The 16,355-nt window shown below is 37.0% G+C and overlaps 1 long non-coding RNA gene across 1 annotated transcript in view; it reads right to left on the minus strand.

Moving 5' to 3' along the window:
- Positions 1-16,355, minus strand: part of LOC135706459 (uncharacterized) — a 364,550-nt gene that overhangs the window by 105,434 nt on the left and 242,761 nt on the right. The window contains exon 3 of the long non-coding RNA XR_010518171.1: positions 6,158-6,240. This is a non-coding gene — a long non-coding RNA (uncharacterized LOC135706459). The remainder of the gene's footprint in view (positions 1-6,157; positions 6,241-16,355) is intronic.

The following is a 16,355-nucleotide window of genomic DNA, read 5'->3' on the forward strand; positions in this document are numbered from 1 at the left end:
GTATACATTCTTGGGAAAAGTTTTAGCTGAGCTAATTTTAAACAACTTTACATGCAACAACTTTTTTGTATCTCTTAAATAAACCAATTTAGAGCTATTTTCTTGAATTGAGTTAGGGTGTCTCTAAAAGAACAGTTGTTTTACTATAGTTTTCTTATTTCAAATTTCTCAACAAAGGTGTCTTCAAATAACTTTTAAAAATTGTAAAAATAGCAATTAAGACAACAATTGTAAAACGGTCTACACTGATTGACGACAAATAAATAAATCAAATAACTTTTAGATGTTTAGAAGGCGCAAATTTTTGCTGCACAAAGCTTGTCAATAAATATCTTCACCGATAAATATTTATTGACGTTTGTCTACTAACAATATGCCCATGTCAAATGTTAATATCTCTGGTTGGGGCAAACAAAAAAAATAGTTTTTTCACGACATTTGAAAGGGCGTATGTTATTCTCAATAAAATGAAAAAAGAAAGGTATGTTATTTTTTAAACTCGTATAAAATCAATTTGAATGTATTCATATTTTTATTATAATTGTGAAGAGGTACAGACCACAACTTTTACTATGAAACGTGCATCTCAAAGAGCTTTAAGAGTCTCTAAAAGATGACTTTCATGATAAATTTCAAATAAAAAAGTTATTGACAAAATATGGTTTTCCAATGACCACTCTAATGACAAATTTAAATAAAATGTGCTAGTAACTTTTTTTCAATATTTAGACATTTAGTGTCTTCGAAGAAGTTTTTGTGCTTAAAAAATCACTTCTTTTGGTGCCTGCATACGTCAGGGTGGTCCTCAAATTAGAGGATTTTTAAAAATTACTTCTTTGTTATTCAAGATAAAAACATGCGTTTTTGTAAAAAAAAAGTTGTAGCTAAGTTGATTTTAAGCAACTTTGAATAAAATAATTTTTTCCTACATCTTAACGTTCTCATTTTAGAGGAATTTTTCGGAGTTGACTTAGGGTGTAACTGGAAAAAAAATTCTAGCACTAACTTTTTTATTTGAAATTTCTCATGAAAGTCATCTTCTAGAGACTTTTAAAACACTTTAAGACAAATATTGTATAGCGAAATTTGTTGTCTGTATCTCTTCTAATAAAAAAGATATACCCAAATATATTTTAGAAAATATGAATATATTCAAATTGATTATATACGAGTCTAAAAAATAATAAACTTCAAATTTTATCATATTATTGTAAATAACATACGCCCTTTCAAAAGCCGTAAAAAAAACTTTTTTTTTTGTTTGCTCCAACAAGAGATAATAACATTTATTTGAAAAGAGATTTTTTTAGTAGAAAAACGTCAATAACTCTTGATCGGCGAAAGATATTGACAAGCTTTGTGCAGCAAAAATTTGCACCTTCAAAACATCTAAAAGTTGTTTGAAGACACCTATGCTGAGAAATTTGAAATAAGAAAACTTAAACAAAACAACTGTTTTTTTAGACACCCTAACTCAATTCAAGAAAATAGATCTAAATCGGTCAATTTAAGAGATACAAAAAAGTTTTGCAAACAAAGTTACTTGAAATTAGCTCATCTATAACTTTTTCCGAGAATATATGCGGTAATTTCTTCAATCAAAAAGTTAGATTTTTTATTTTAATGATAATAAGAACCACCCTAGAATTCATTGCCATAAAAATGAGTACCTTACTATAAGAAACAACTTTGAAGAAGATACTTTAAGTCTGAAGTTTAAATTTCAGGCTCAAAATATATCCTTCCACCTAAATCTGCATTCTGGACCACTGTGCACTGATTTTGTAGTGATGGTTGAGTAATGCTGTGCTATTAAGGTATTTAACACATAAGGTTGGCGAGCAGTATGTTGTTTGAAACGGTGACGCGCTTGGCATACATAGCCCACAGCGGCTCACGACGAGGTGCAACTTCTTCCTCCCTCTTCGGCGAATGGACCACTCAGTGGGCTGCAGCTCGCACTTGCGGGCAGCCTTTCTTCGTGTACTGTTGAACAATCTACAACGCCACGTGCCGAAATCACTGCAGCTGCTGCTGATGATGACCATTGGACACCGCCACTCACCACAATAAACACCATTCGGTGAGACCGGAGTGAATTCGATTTTTAAATCTGTGTTAGAGAAAGCGCTTTTCTCAGTCAATCGGTGATAACTTTCAATATTATAGCAACAGTTGCACAGTCGTGCAATTTTCAATAGTGACCTTTCGAAAATTGTTAGTGAATTTTGGCAAATTCATAGATGACATTCCAATCGATTGGATTGTTTAGAATTAATAGCCATCTGCTATTGACAGAGTTATAAGTGGCCAAATCCTGACCACTTATCGTAACGCGGCCGATTTTGTTTGTTTTTTAAATTGCACCCCCAATATGCTGCCGAAAGACGTAATCCTACGCCAAAAAGCATAAACAATATTTAACCTGGTTTCAAGAGAAAGCTGTTGTAAGAGGAATTAAAAATTATCAGAAGAGGTTGTTCAACCACCGATAATTGTTTACACTTCAAGTGCGTTGCACTCTTCAAGTGGCGCAGCATTGCAATTCGACACTTTTAACCAGGAACTTAACGCAACATCTTCAAAACACAGATATCAGACTATTTACAAGCATTACGCAATGTCACTTCGCTACTGCTTGACCCAACTCTTTTCACAGAACATTAAACTATGAGTGGGACATACCCACACAGCAATTATTTTCCCTTTCCACTGATCTTGTTATGATGGGACTTTGTCCTAGATATTATGCAGATTTAGCAGATGGCTCAACCTATGTGCTTCGCACTGATTGGTTGACCTTATATACCAAACTGATCTAGATATCTTGTAGAGTTAATAATTATGTGTAGAGTTTAAGAATATAAATAGTTAAGTTCATTTTAGCTAAAGAAAAGTTCATAATTAGTGAGTTAAGTGAACTTACTGAAGTACGCGTCGTAAAGTGGTGTTAATAAGAAATAATGTGTTAATATAAACTTTCAAAATAGGAGTTTAATAATGTTGTCGTGAAGAAACAAGAAAGGAAAGAACTCCAAACATAATGAAGTGTTGATATGGATATTTTACTGTGTAGTGATTATGGTAACCGGGAAAACGTTGAATAAGCGCCATTCAAGTTCACACACTTCTAAACAGGAGGATAACAGCTATATAGAAGCGTAAATGGATATGCAATAAAAGTTTGTCCCAACCGTCTCAACAACAGTCATAAGTAGCGGACAAAGCTCGTAAGATTTGCATGTATAGAGGTTGAGTAAAGGGTGTCCACGATGAAATTGCCACACACAAAATTGATTCGCAAAATTCGAGTTTTCATCCGATTGCCATCAAATTTTCAGGGATTGAGAAATAACTATTAAACTTCATTTTACCATTGTACTCGTATTTTATTTACAGTCCATACGCAAATGCCCGCACCTTGGCCTTAACCCCGGCCATAAGATTCTGCACAACCTGTGAATCAACCGTTTTTTGCATGTAAACCCATACTTTCTTCAGTTCCTCGACTGTCTTCACTACCTTAGGTCGTTTAAGAAGGTGCTGCTTCATAATCGCCCAGTACTTCTCGATGGGGCGGAGCTCCGGAGTGTTGGGAGGGTTGAACATTTTCGGCACGAAATTGACCTCATTGTCCGCATACCACTACAGCACGTCCTTGGAGTAGTGGCATGAGGCCAAATCCGGCCAGAAGATTGTTGGGACGTTGTGGGCCTTCAGGAGAGGAAGCAGCCGCTTCTGGAGGCACTCTTTTATGTACACCTGTCCGTTCATCGTGTCCTGGGTCACGAAAGGTGCACTCCGCTTCCCGCACGTGCAGATGGCTTGCCAAACCAGGAATTTCTTCGCAAATTTGGACATCTTCTGAGTGCGGACATGCTCTGGAACGCTGAACTTATCCTTGGCCGTGAAAAACAGATTGCCGGGGATCTGTTATAAAGATATGTTCCTTCGTCCATGATGCAGCATTCAACTTTCGTCAGCATGTTGAGGTACAACTTCCTGGCACGGGTTTTGGCGGACTTGTTCTGCTTCTCGTCGCGATTAGGGGCCTTTTGTACCTTGAACGTTCGAAGCCCAGTCTTAGTTTTGGCCTTCTGGACAAAACTTCGGCTTAGGTGCAGCTTCTTAGCCACATCCCTAACGGAGGCGTTCGGATTTCGGTTGAAGGCGATTGTGATTTTTGGTGTTGTACGGAATACTTTTTCCTTCACTTCTGGGCTTCCGATCGGTGGTCAACCGTTCCTCGAACCGCTTAATCACTCGCAACACCGTGGAATTCGCGATTCCCAACGTTTTAGCGATGGAACGATGCGAGAGATCCTTGTTCTCGTGATGAATGCGCAAGATTTTATCACGCACGAGCTGTTCTTTCGACTCCATTTCCGCGAGTTTTGATCACAGGACTTTAAAACTTGCAGGATGTAAATAATGCACTATGAACTAAATCCACCCAAATTTTCATTAAATTCTACCCAACGGTTAAAAAGTTAGAACAATTTCATACTGTGGCAATTTCATCGTGGACACCCTTTAAATGATGCTTCATATCGTATAACGTTTGAATACAACTTAAGGTTGCATAAATTAAATGAGTAAAGCGTTTACATTGAGAAAATTGTTAGTTGGAAGATCCAATAAAACAATGAAGTAGGTAGTTGTCGTTTATTCCCTGAAAATTTGAAGACAATCCGACTTAAAATTAATTTTTGGCGACCATTTTTGTGTATCTCTTTTTTCAGTACAGTTTTATTATACGCCCTTCGTAAATTAGGTTGAACATCATTTCATATAAACATTAAAAGACCGTCGTGAATATGCAATGGTTTCATTTGTAAACGATATCGCATTGACTCAACAGAACTTTTATCAAAATTAAATTTTTATGCACCTACTCGACAACTCCGAAATCGAAATTTATTTTCCATAAACCAGCATCGCAAAAATCATGCAAAATATTGGCCATTAAATCGCATGATGGCCTCTTGTAACGAATATTGTGAAACCATTGACTTTACAGAGTCTTGGCATAAACTTCATACCGAATTATAACTCATAAGAACAAACAAAAAATGCTTCAATTTCGGAAAGCATTACCTTATATTAAAACTATGACCGCATAACATATCAAGGTGACCTCGGTCTCTAATACAAAAAAAGGTTACACAGCAAAAAAAATAATTTTGATATCACATCAAAGTGGATGCACTTCAGTCGTGTCGAAAATATAGTGTAATATTATTTGCCAAGAAGGACAAAGTTATCATTAATAGAGTGCATGAACTGACATTACGCTGCTTTTACTGCATTTGTTTATTTTTGTTGCCATAAAAATTATATGAGATTTTCGACATGACTGAAGTGCATTCTCATGGATGTAATGTTAAAATTTATTTTTTGCTGTGTACTCTAATAGTCCTACCCTACTCCCACCTGATTGCAAGGACGTGGCCGGCACCGGTATTTTTTTTTAGATTTGGTGTCACTGCCGGCCCATTCAGTTATTCATTGTGCAATATCACTTATTCTGATAAATCACGGAACAGCAACCCTTGATATGTATAGTCAGTCGATGCTAAGCTAAGCTTATTGTATAATTAATAATCAACTAAATCTTAAAACCCTATTGACTTCCTTCCTCAGTGTGACATCATCATCGTATTGGTTTATTTCTGAAAAATAATTGCACCGCTTTACAGCATCCATTTGCAAAGGAATAAAAGTTGAAAACACAAAATTATGCAAAAGCCCCCATTAAAGATTACCCCAATTAGCAGAGCGACCAGCAGCGGTTCCGATCCTTGAAAGCCCCGTGCATCCCATAAAAGCAGCAAACAGTTGCACGAAACAAAGACATTAAAGGCGCGTAAAGATTAGAGACACAAAAGCGACAAATAGCTAAATTTGTATACATATCTACACGGTCCTCGGCAGGAGGACGGGGGAGTAGTGAGAGAGCGGAAAGGGTAGGCAACAGCAATAAAATCCAACAAAATAATACGAGCGAAGGCGAGAACGTTCCCGATGGGCGCGAGGGTTAAGCGCGCAATAAGTGCAAAACCATAAACTCGGCTGGTTGGCAGAGGTATCCCCTTCTCGCCAATAAATATAAGAACGACTACACGCACAAGAAACGAAGAAAATTCGAATAACTCACCCCAGGTGAAGTCTGCTTTTCATGTAACGCGCCTTGGGCGTTAATAGCGTTTTCCGGACCGAAATACGTCAAAAACGCACAGCCTGTAATGAGAAGGAGAGAAAGAAGGAGAAAGACGTCAAGTTACGATCAGCTTGAACATATGAACGGAAGTGCATGGAGGGGAAGGTTATCGTTCTTGGGTACGAGTTACCACCCTCGTTTGCTCGCGCTGGAAAGAAATCAATAATGTCGAAGGAAATAAAAGTGAATTTTTACTAGCACGTGATTATGTGTTTCAATTAAAGCCGAAAGGAAAAATATGTATCCTTCCACCGCTGTTACAACTTGTCGTAAATTCGAACTTGCGGGTGCGCCGTGGTGGGAGATCCACGCTGCTATAAGTGACGAGGTGTGCTGTTTACAGGTTCATGAAGATTGTTGAGGTAGTCATGTGGAAAGCATGAATGAAATACTTATCTGGATATTTGTAGTTTATCTTTATGTGACTTGAATCTTTCAAACGTTTAAAATAAATAAGTGGATCGTTTTCATCTTTTCTCCTCATTTTCAATATGCTAAAAATAAAAATAAACATCGATTGTGCACAATATTATGTTTCAAAAGCCAACTTTCACAAATTAACCTAAAACATCTGAACTGGCGAGCATTGTTTATATTTGTGCCACTACTCAGACACTCCTAAAAGAAGTGTGAGCATGATACAAACTGTAGAACATAAAAAAAAAGTTCAAAATAAAGTGCTACCTAAACGATACCAACCCTTCTGTCACTGCGGTGAGGAGAGGTTAAGAAAACTGTTAAAAACAATTTTACTTCCTTTTCGCGAACCCATAGCGATAAATGTTCCATCATCGAGTCCAACCCGTACGAACCTACCTTCACCCGTTGCACCCCGCAGTTTATTAGGGCCTGGTCGAAATGGCAAATTTGGTACCCAATAAAAGCGGCACCATGATACTGGAGAAGGACGCTAATTGATTGTGAAACGAAAATTGGGTTGTTCTGACAAATGTTATGACAGGATTGATTCAGCCGGTCATGCCACCACTAATCCACCTATTGAAAATAATATCTTTTCTGATATTTCTTTTTCCAATCTCGTTAACCTTAGTTTTTGTTGGCCCTGGCTGCTATATTTAGTTCAACGTTTATAGGCAATGTGGGGAAGGGAGAGAGTTGCTGTGCGGAGTAAGGTTATGTTATGAGTGAGCTTGTCTACATTGGGATTTGAAGATGTGCAACTTTTTTTTTGGCGATGATTTTATTTTTTTGACTATTTTAGTATTACTTCTGCGTGAATTCAACGATTAACATAGTTGAAGATGCTAATTTCAAATAACAGAATAAACTGGTAATTTTTATACGATAAATGAGGAGGAGATGAAAGTATAGCATTGATAGTTCCGTTTAGAGTGCGGCAGTGTGAAAATTGCATATAGAGAGTAGACAGAGGGCTAGACAACTTTTAGGAAGGTACAAATCGGTTTTATCATCTCTCTTTACCAAACTCCCCCTTTGGATAATATATAATATATAAGAAGAGAAACTATCTAAACTTTTCTGCAGTCTGCTGCAAAAAACACGAAGACTTCTTCCTTTAGCGGAAATGCCTGTGTCATCAGCGAACAAAGATTTGTGGCAACCCTGAGGTAAATCAGGGAGGTCCGAAGTGAAAATGTTACACAATATAGGCCGAAGAATGCACCCCTGAGGAACTCCTGCTCTAACAGGTAGTCGATTACATTTGGAGTTTTGATAATTTACCTGCAGAGTAATTTTGAACTAATTTCATAATATAAAGTGGAAAATTAAACTTTTTCAATTTAGCAATCATGCCTTCATGCCAAACACTGTCGAATGCTTTTTCTATGTCTAGAAGAGCAACTCCAGTTGAGTGACCTTCAGATTTGTTTGAATGAATTAAATTGGTAACTCTTAAGAGTTGATGAGTAGTTGAATGCCCATGGCGAAATCCAAACTGCTCATCTGCAAAAATTGAGTTCGTATTGATGTGAAGCATCATTCTATTCAAAATTATCTTTTCAAAAAGTTTACTTATTGAAGAAAGTAAACTTATTGGGCGGTAGCTAGAAGCTTCAGTTGGATTTTTATCCGGGTTCAAAATTGGAACAACTTTTGTATTTTTCCATTTATCAGGAAAGTATGCCAAATAGAAACATCTGTTTACATTTGTAATTTTACCAAGAAAGACAAGGTACTTTCTGGGAGTTTTTTGATGAGGACATAGAAAATTCCATCATCACCAGGAGCTTTCACATTATGAAACTTTTTAGTTATAGATCTTACTTCATCCAAATCAGTCCCCCAAGAATTATCAAAAATACTTTCTCGAGAGAAAATGTTCAGATAATCTCGAGCAAACTGATTCTCAATAGGACTAGTAAGACCCGAACTGAAATTATGGGAACTCTCGAATTGCTTAGCAAGTTTCTGAGCTTGTTTTGAATTTGTGATCAAAATTTTACCACCTTCTTTAATCGATGGAATAGGCTTTTGAAGTTTTTTCAAAATTTTTATGATTTTCCAAAACGGTTTTGGAACTCGAGTCTAATTTAGAAACATCATTTTCAAAAGTGTGTTCCTCAGACCAGAGAATCGCTTTTTAATTTGTTTTTGCAAATCCCGCCAGATAACTTTCATGGCAGGATCGCGTGTTCTTTGATATTGTCTCCTACGGACATTTTTAAGACGGATCAAGAGCTGAAGATCATCGTCTATTATAATTGAATCGAATTTAACCTCGCATTTTGGTACTGAGGCAGCTCTTACTGCAACTATAGAAGTAGTCAGAGATTCAAGAGCATAATTAATTTCATCTTTGGTTTGCAAAGGTATGTTTAGAGCAAAGCTATAGCATGAACATGAGCATGATCATGATTGACCGCCCTCGGTTACTACTCTGTTATTGCCAGATCAGCTGTAATTACACAGAGAACCAATAGACGATGCTTGGGACTAGCATTAATCCTCAATGTGTAAAAACTGGTGATCTCATACTTTTAAAAGGCAATACCAGCGCCGGCCGGCGTCGGAATGCAGGTAACTAAGGAATGGGTAGAAATATGTTGACGTGAAAACTCGTGTTGTATGAAGCCGAGAAATCCTCCACTCTTCCACGCGAAACCACTAGGATGTTGGATATCATCAAAGAGCTTAAAACTAATTTGAACATATCAAATCAATAGATTCAACCAGGACGAAACCTGAAAAGATTGAATCAGTACAATATAAATCATTAATGAGGTGAAAAGAAAAGAGAATAATTATAATATTAATCTAAAAGTGTTATGATCATGCAATAAATAATGTGTTTAAAATATATAGTGAAATACAAAATATAAAAAAACTTTTTATGTACTATTTATGAAATAATAAACTTGCAATATTTTATATAAAGTTGAAAATTAAGGAATGAAATATTTGAAATAATGCAAAATAATATAACACAAACAAACTAATATATTATATAATATCAAATAATATGAAATGTACTGTAGAAGATAGTGAAGTGAAACATATGTAAAATCTATGAAATGCAAACAATATACATACAAAAATGTTTAAATTAACCTTGATGTTGGGGAAGTATTAGTTGCTACGCTGTTCCATATGGGGCGATGATTTATTATGTCGCGCTCTAATGGGGTAGGGGATAATCGCGCATCTAAAAACCACAACACTTCACGACAAAACACGATCCAACTTTCACTTGCCATGCACTGAACAACAGAGACACGCGACAACTCATACAGCTTCAGCGGATGATGGTCAATTTCAAAGACATGAATGGTACCGCCTACGGCGGCTAACACGGAGATCACGCCAAAACCTACGATGAATTTGGAACTCACCAGTTGCCTCGTCTATACAGTCATTACCAGCTCATACGAATTGTGAATACCAACACACACATGCCCCTATTTCTCATTCATAATCGGCTCGTACAAGCAACTATTACTTAGCCATTGACCACCGCAATATGTCGCGGAATGTTTGAATCAAAGCTATATTCCATAAATGATCGATATTGCTTCCAATCAGCTCTATGGTAATTGAAAGTAGAGCTGTTGGGATTATAAATTATTTCTTGGGATACTTCAAAAGTTACTAAAAGGTGATGAGAACCGATGGGGGAGAGGGTGGGGGGTGATTAACCAATTGGCTACAAAGTTGACATGGATCAGTTCAGACCAAATCAATAGTGGAGGGATTTCTTGCTGAAGAAAAGCATGTTGGGCTGTTTAAATATTCAATAGTGTAATAACCTGGAGAACAATCATCAAACAGAATATTACCATTTGGAATTGTTTTTAACATTATTCCATGAGCGGTGTTTTACATTAAAATCACCAATAATGAAGAATTGAGACCTATGATGGGTGAGTTTCTGTAGGTCACCATTGAAAAAAATCTTTTGCTGGCCTACGCATTGGAATGGCAAATAGGCAGCTATAAACGTAAGTTGTCCAAATTTTGTTACAACAGAAACTCCCAAAGTTTCAAAAACTTTGGTTTCAAATGAAAAAAGAATTTTATGATTGATTCGTCTATGAACAATTAAGGCAACGCCACCACAGGCTCCATCAAGACGATCATTTCTATAAATGAAATAATTTGCGTCCCTCTTAACCGTATGGTCAGGTTTAAGGAACGTTTCAGTTATAACGGCAATATGCACGTTATGAAATCTCAAAAAGTTAAGTAGCTCGTCTTCATTATCTTTAAGAGATCGAGCATTCCAATTTAAAATATTTAATGATTTAAAATCCATTACTGGATTTCAAAGTCATGACAATATTGTTCGTAAATTTTACTCTAGTTTGAATAGCATCAGTCATGGAGTTAGATTTAAGCATATCAGTAACCATGTCAATTAATGATTTCTGTAAAAATTACATTCTAGGAGCAGTAATGTTTTGTAAGACAAAATTTTCAAAATTTCGGTTAGAATTACGTTGGTTTCGATTTCCACCTGCAGCAATAGCAGCATAGGAAGCTCCATTTACTCGCTGAACATTGTTCGCAGGGGTGATATTTGTACCTACGGGTACGAATGTGAAATTTGTTCCTCGCTGACCATTGTTATCAGCAGACTAATTTGTACCTGCTCGGAAACGAGGAGCGTTTCCTACCTGTTGCTTAGAACGAGATTGTAGGATCGCTTTGCGAGTCTTACATTCCCAAAAATTGGATTTGTGGTTTTCACCACAATTTGAACATTTAAATTTCTTAGAATCATCCTTCACATGACAGTCGTCCTTTGCGTGAGAGGAATCACCACAATTCATGCATTTAGCTGGCATGTAGCAATTATTAGTTCCGTGATCCCATCCCTGGCACTTACGGCACTGGGTGAGGGTTTGAAAATTTCCTCCAGTCTTCCTGAAGTGTTCCCACGTATCTCGGACATGCAGCATAAGGCTAGCTTTTTCCAAGGTTGTTTAGTTCACTAGACTTGAACTAAATAAAAATCACCAGAAATCCCGTTGCGCGAATCGCCAGGACGAGATTTCATTTTTATTTTGATTACTTGGAGTGGCACAACTCCAAGTAATTTTTCCAGTTCATCTTTGATCTAATCCAGGGATTCCCCATTGGGCATACCTTTCATGACAACCTTGAACACACGTTCAGTTTTGGTTTCGTAAGTAAAAAAAAATGATGCTGCTTCTCAGTAAGATACTTGAGAAGACGTCCAAGGTTTCAGCCAATACACGGCATTCACCCCGACGTCCAATTTGCAATGAAAACTTAAATTTCACGAAGTTCAAAAGTTCCGTGCGAAGAGCATGGAAATCAGAAGTGGCTATCACAATAGGGGGAATCTTTTCCTTTTTGGCATTAAGCCGGAAAAGTTTATTAGAATTTTTCCTGGATGATGGATCATTCTCATCACCCGTGAGCAAATCAAATTGATTGCTCAAATTAATTTCATCAGAAGGGGGATCAAGAGTTTGCCCTTTTCTTTTGCGCTTAGGCGCCATGGCGGCAGTAAATTTTTATCCAAATCGACTTCCAAGCAGATTACTATAAGAATCTGAAGGATCGAAGAGGAATTTTCCAAATCGATATCCAAGAAAGATTACCTCGGATAGGGTTCAAACAAGGATCGAAGAGGAATAAGAGTCGAACAAGGTAGAAATTTTACAGGTTGAGCACTGCAAAGTGCTGTTTAAATGTGTTGGAGCTTTAGGTAGCAGTTACACTTCCTTCAGCAAAAAGCAAATATATTCGCACGGCAAGAGAGCACGATACGGACTGATCGTGTTACCCATATTTTCTACATTAGAAACACTTATCAACAAATAGTAATTTGATTAGTTCCTGAGATAGGGGAACGGATCCACGACCTATGCTCCAATTTTAGGCCTTATGCTTAAACTCAGGATTGAAGCAACATGTCACTAATTTTCATTTATCAATGATATTATGCAATTCGTTTTACTCGATTCCAGCAGATAAATCAGGCAGAAGGTAGGTTTAAAACTGAGTTTTCACTAACCCTATTGCAATTTTAAATCATCGGAATAAGCTTGACGAGTAAAAGACAAAATTCAATGTATTTTGGGATCCAAGATGATTTATCTCAATCCAATATGGCAGCTTCCAGTTTGGGAAAATTCCACGGAAACCGTACAATATGGGTATCTAAAGAACGTGATCGACGAGCAGAAATCAAGAATCGATGTTTGGTGCTATCTTGTGATCCAAACTGGCGTCTCCCGGTTGACAAAAATGTTTGGAAAACCTTACAATATGGGTATCTACGGAATGGGCTCGAAGGGTAGATGTGAAAAATAAACGTACGATGCTGTTCTAAGATTCAATATGGTGGACCTCATTCCAAGATTATCGATGGTAACAACATGACTAATTTTGGCAATTTTTGGAAAGTAATGTTGTTTTTACGTTGCCGAATTTATAGCCTCTAGTAATGAATTCTAGTTTATTGAAATATGAAAATACATTTTTTTTCCTCTGTTCGGGACGTAACACTACTGCGACCAGTAAATTGATATATAGTAGTATATCCAGTGTCCTTAATTTAGTGCAAGTCGTATTACTCCATCACTATTGAGAAATGATGAAGTATTCGACTTTTTTTACAGTTGCCACTCTTGCATTTATCGCAAGGATCCGACTCTAATTGAAAGGTCCCGCTATTTATACCCTTCGGAGTGTTGAAACACCCTCCAAAGGCGTGCCCCTTTGTCGGTCAAAGTTGGATTCCTTAGCAGCAAAATTAAGGTATGACACCGATAATGTCCATGCATCAGAACCCTAGTCTTAACCACTTCAAACTAGGGAACAACGAATAAAAGATTAGGAATCACATAGATGAAGACAACTAACTCATGTGTTTTCCTTGTTTCAAGATCATCCTCGGTAGACAAAGCCGAGTCTTGTCACTATCAAAAAGGCATACAAAGTAATAAGAACTAAGGACTAAGATGTGTTCGTTGGATTACTGAAAAATCCTGTTCCCCTAGTTTGAAGTAGTCAGGACTAGGAATCGGTGGTAGATCTTACGTCCCGTAACGTATCACGAAAAGGTGATCTACCCACGTTACGGGGCATGAAAACACATAGTTTTACTCATTCATTTAGACGAGTAGATGTATTAAATGGTGGACAAATATCATAAACTAAATAAATATGACTAAAACGAACCTTTTTTGGTACATTAATGGCCCACCTAAAATGGTTACACAAGATTGAATTCACTTTCCCGCTCAGGGAAATAGCGTGGTCTAGCAAGGTGATTTTTTTGTCAGTGCCATTCTTATGCACAAGATCACTATCTAGTTACACTTGACGTCACATTTGCTGTTCTATTGAATCCTCATCATACCAGTACGTATTTATTGGTCATGGGCAATTCATTTTATTTTGATAAGTGTGCCAGTTTTTGTCCCAAGGTGTTTCCTAATTGGCTCTGCATTAATTATAAATTGTATTTAATCTTCACCAAATGTAGTTCAATGCAAGACTAGAACAACGATTTTGCAACAAATAAAAGCATGACAATTTAATTCAAATTTGATTCAGTCTGCAGCATTCATAGCTGGCACACTTTCGCTAATAAATTTTGATAGTAATGGTATAGGAATACATCAAGACGAAGAATAAGCAGACGCAAATCGACTGATGGTTAGATACCTCAGTTGGCTCAGTGCTCGGCACGGAATGATTGTGTTGCCAAAAACAAGAAATTACTAAAACCATAATTCAATTATCAGAAACTATAATTATGACGCATTATTGGCACCATGCTTGGCATACACAGTTTTGGTCACGAACTGCTCATTTACTAATAACTTTGCACACAGTTGACGAAACTTAGTTCTTTTTGCAGCAGTAGATAGAATAGAGTTTAAGATTGTAATAGATACGTAGAAAAAGTAGATTTTAATTCTAGTAATAAACTGTATTTGTTTTTGCGTTGTAAAAATGAAGTGAGAAATGCTCGCTGCACATCTCGGACTTTAAGTGTAAAAACTCATTGGTGTTTATTCAAACGTTAATATTGACGTACTATTTGCATATCTAAAGTAAACTAGGATTCTAATCTATCAATTACTTTAAAGAAAACAAATTTCAACAACTGAGTAAAAAGTTATTAACAAATGAGCAGTTGGTGTGTACAACTGTGCACGCCAACCATGATTGGCACTGCATATTCCTTGGCGAGTCAAGTTATTGTAAACGCCACATGAAAACGTTTATATCACATGCTGAACAGGAAGCTGTTTGATGAATTGATGGATTAAAATCTCATCAAGAACGTCGTTCATAGAGTGCAGTTTTTGGAACGTCAATTCTCGGCAATGGGATGTGACAGCGATGAGCACTCGGGATGAGTGACAACTCCAACAGAAAAGCCAAAACGATGCAGAGAGATCTATAGCGCACACTGAATGACAGAAATAGAGCGTCAATTGTCCTTTCAACTGTTAGCATATCTATCCCCGTTGCGAAGCAAAGGATGAAACCACCGGTAGCCGGCGCCCTTACCTGGATTTTGAACAGCTTTCCGAGCAGCCAAAACAAAGGAACAGGAAAGCTTTTTACGATATGGTGTGTCTCATAAAATTCAAAAGTCCAAATGGATTTCAAAAGGATCAACTTGCTGACAGAGCTGGCCAGTGAGAACACAATGTGGGAGCCATATCGCAGAATGGTGCCAGAGCAAGGACTTTAAGCAGCTTTTCATTTCTTCATCCATAATTATGAGTCTTTAATCCGTCCGTCCTTAGGGTGGCCAGGTTGAAATTTGTTTGCTGAATTGTCCAAGGTGTGAGGGAAGTGAAATCAGTGTCTATTTTTAAATTATTTTGCACACCCAAATCGACCTCGGCATCAGTCTGCAAAATCACCCATCAACCAGATGACAGAGAAGACAGGGGAACTACTACGAGGAAGGCTTTATCTTTGCTCGACCACAATGTTTCATTTTCTCTGGACGTTTCTTTTGCTTTGCCTTCTGTGCCACGTCCTATCTGTCGCTTGTGCTATGATATATCAAAAAGGGTAATTTATAGGAGCAAGTGAAAAAGTATTTTTTAGACTTTTATGACACAGGATAGAAACAAAACCAACACGCTGGGGTTAGGATCTAATTTTCGCCATACTAAGCACATTGCCTCTTTTTTTGCAACAGGTTTCAACCTAAAATGGAACGTAGAAAAAATATGAATTATACTGGTAATGTAAACATTCATGCGAGTAAACTTATATTTCTTTTCACGCAAGGAATATTGTTCACAAAAATGGAAGGATGCATACAATATTTGGAATGTTTCATGATATGTTCCATAGCTTTATATGATCTTATATGTAAACTTGAATGATATGTGACTTTCCGTTTATGTGGATAATATTGAATAGAAATTTACACTACTGTTCGAACTGTTAATGTTTCTACCAAAAAAAAAAGCCTTCATTACTTTTCGATATGTCATATTTGATGGAGAGTCATAAATGATTGAGATATTGTTAAAAATCTATCTACTGTTACTGTTTTCTAGTTTTTTAACCAAACTATCGTACCAAAAGTACCATATGTGATGTTTCTGCTCGAAATTACGGAAATACGAGCTTATACCGAAGCTGTTGTCCACCCTATATGTACGAAGGCTACTAGAAGTGAATGGTGCCCGTTGCTGCAGAAGAG

The sequence above is a fragment of the Ochlerotatus camptorhynchus genome, unplaced genomic scaffold (assembly GCF_037179485.1).
Source record: "Ochlerotatus camptorhynchus isolate MF236.1 unplaced genomic scaffold, CSIRO-AGI_Acam_v1.1 ptg000280l, whole genome shotgun sequence".
In the NCBI taxonomy this organism is placed as follows: Eukaryota; Metazoa; Arthropoda; class Insecta; order Diptera; family Culicidae; genus Ochlerotatus; species Ochlerotatus camptorhynchus.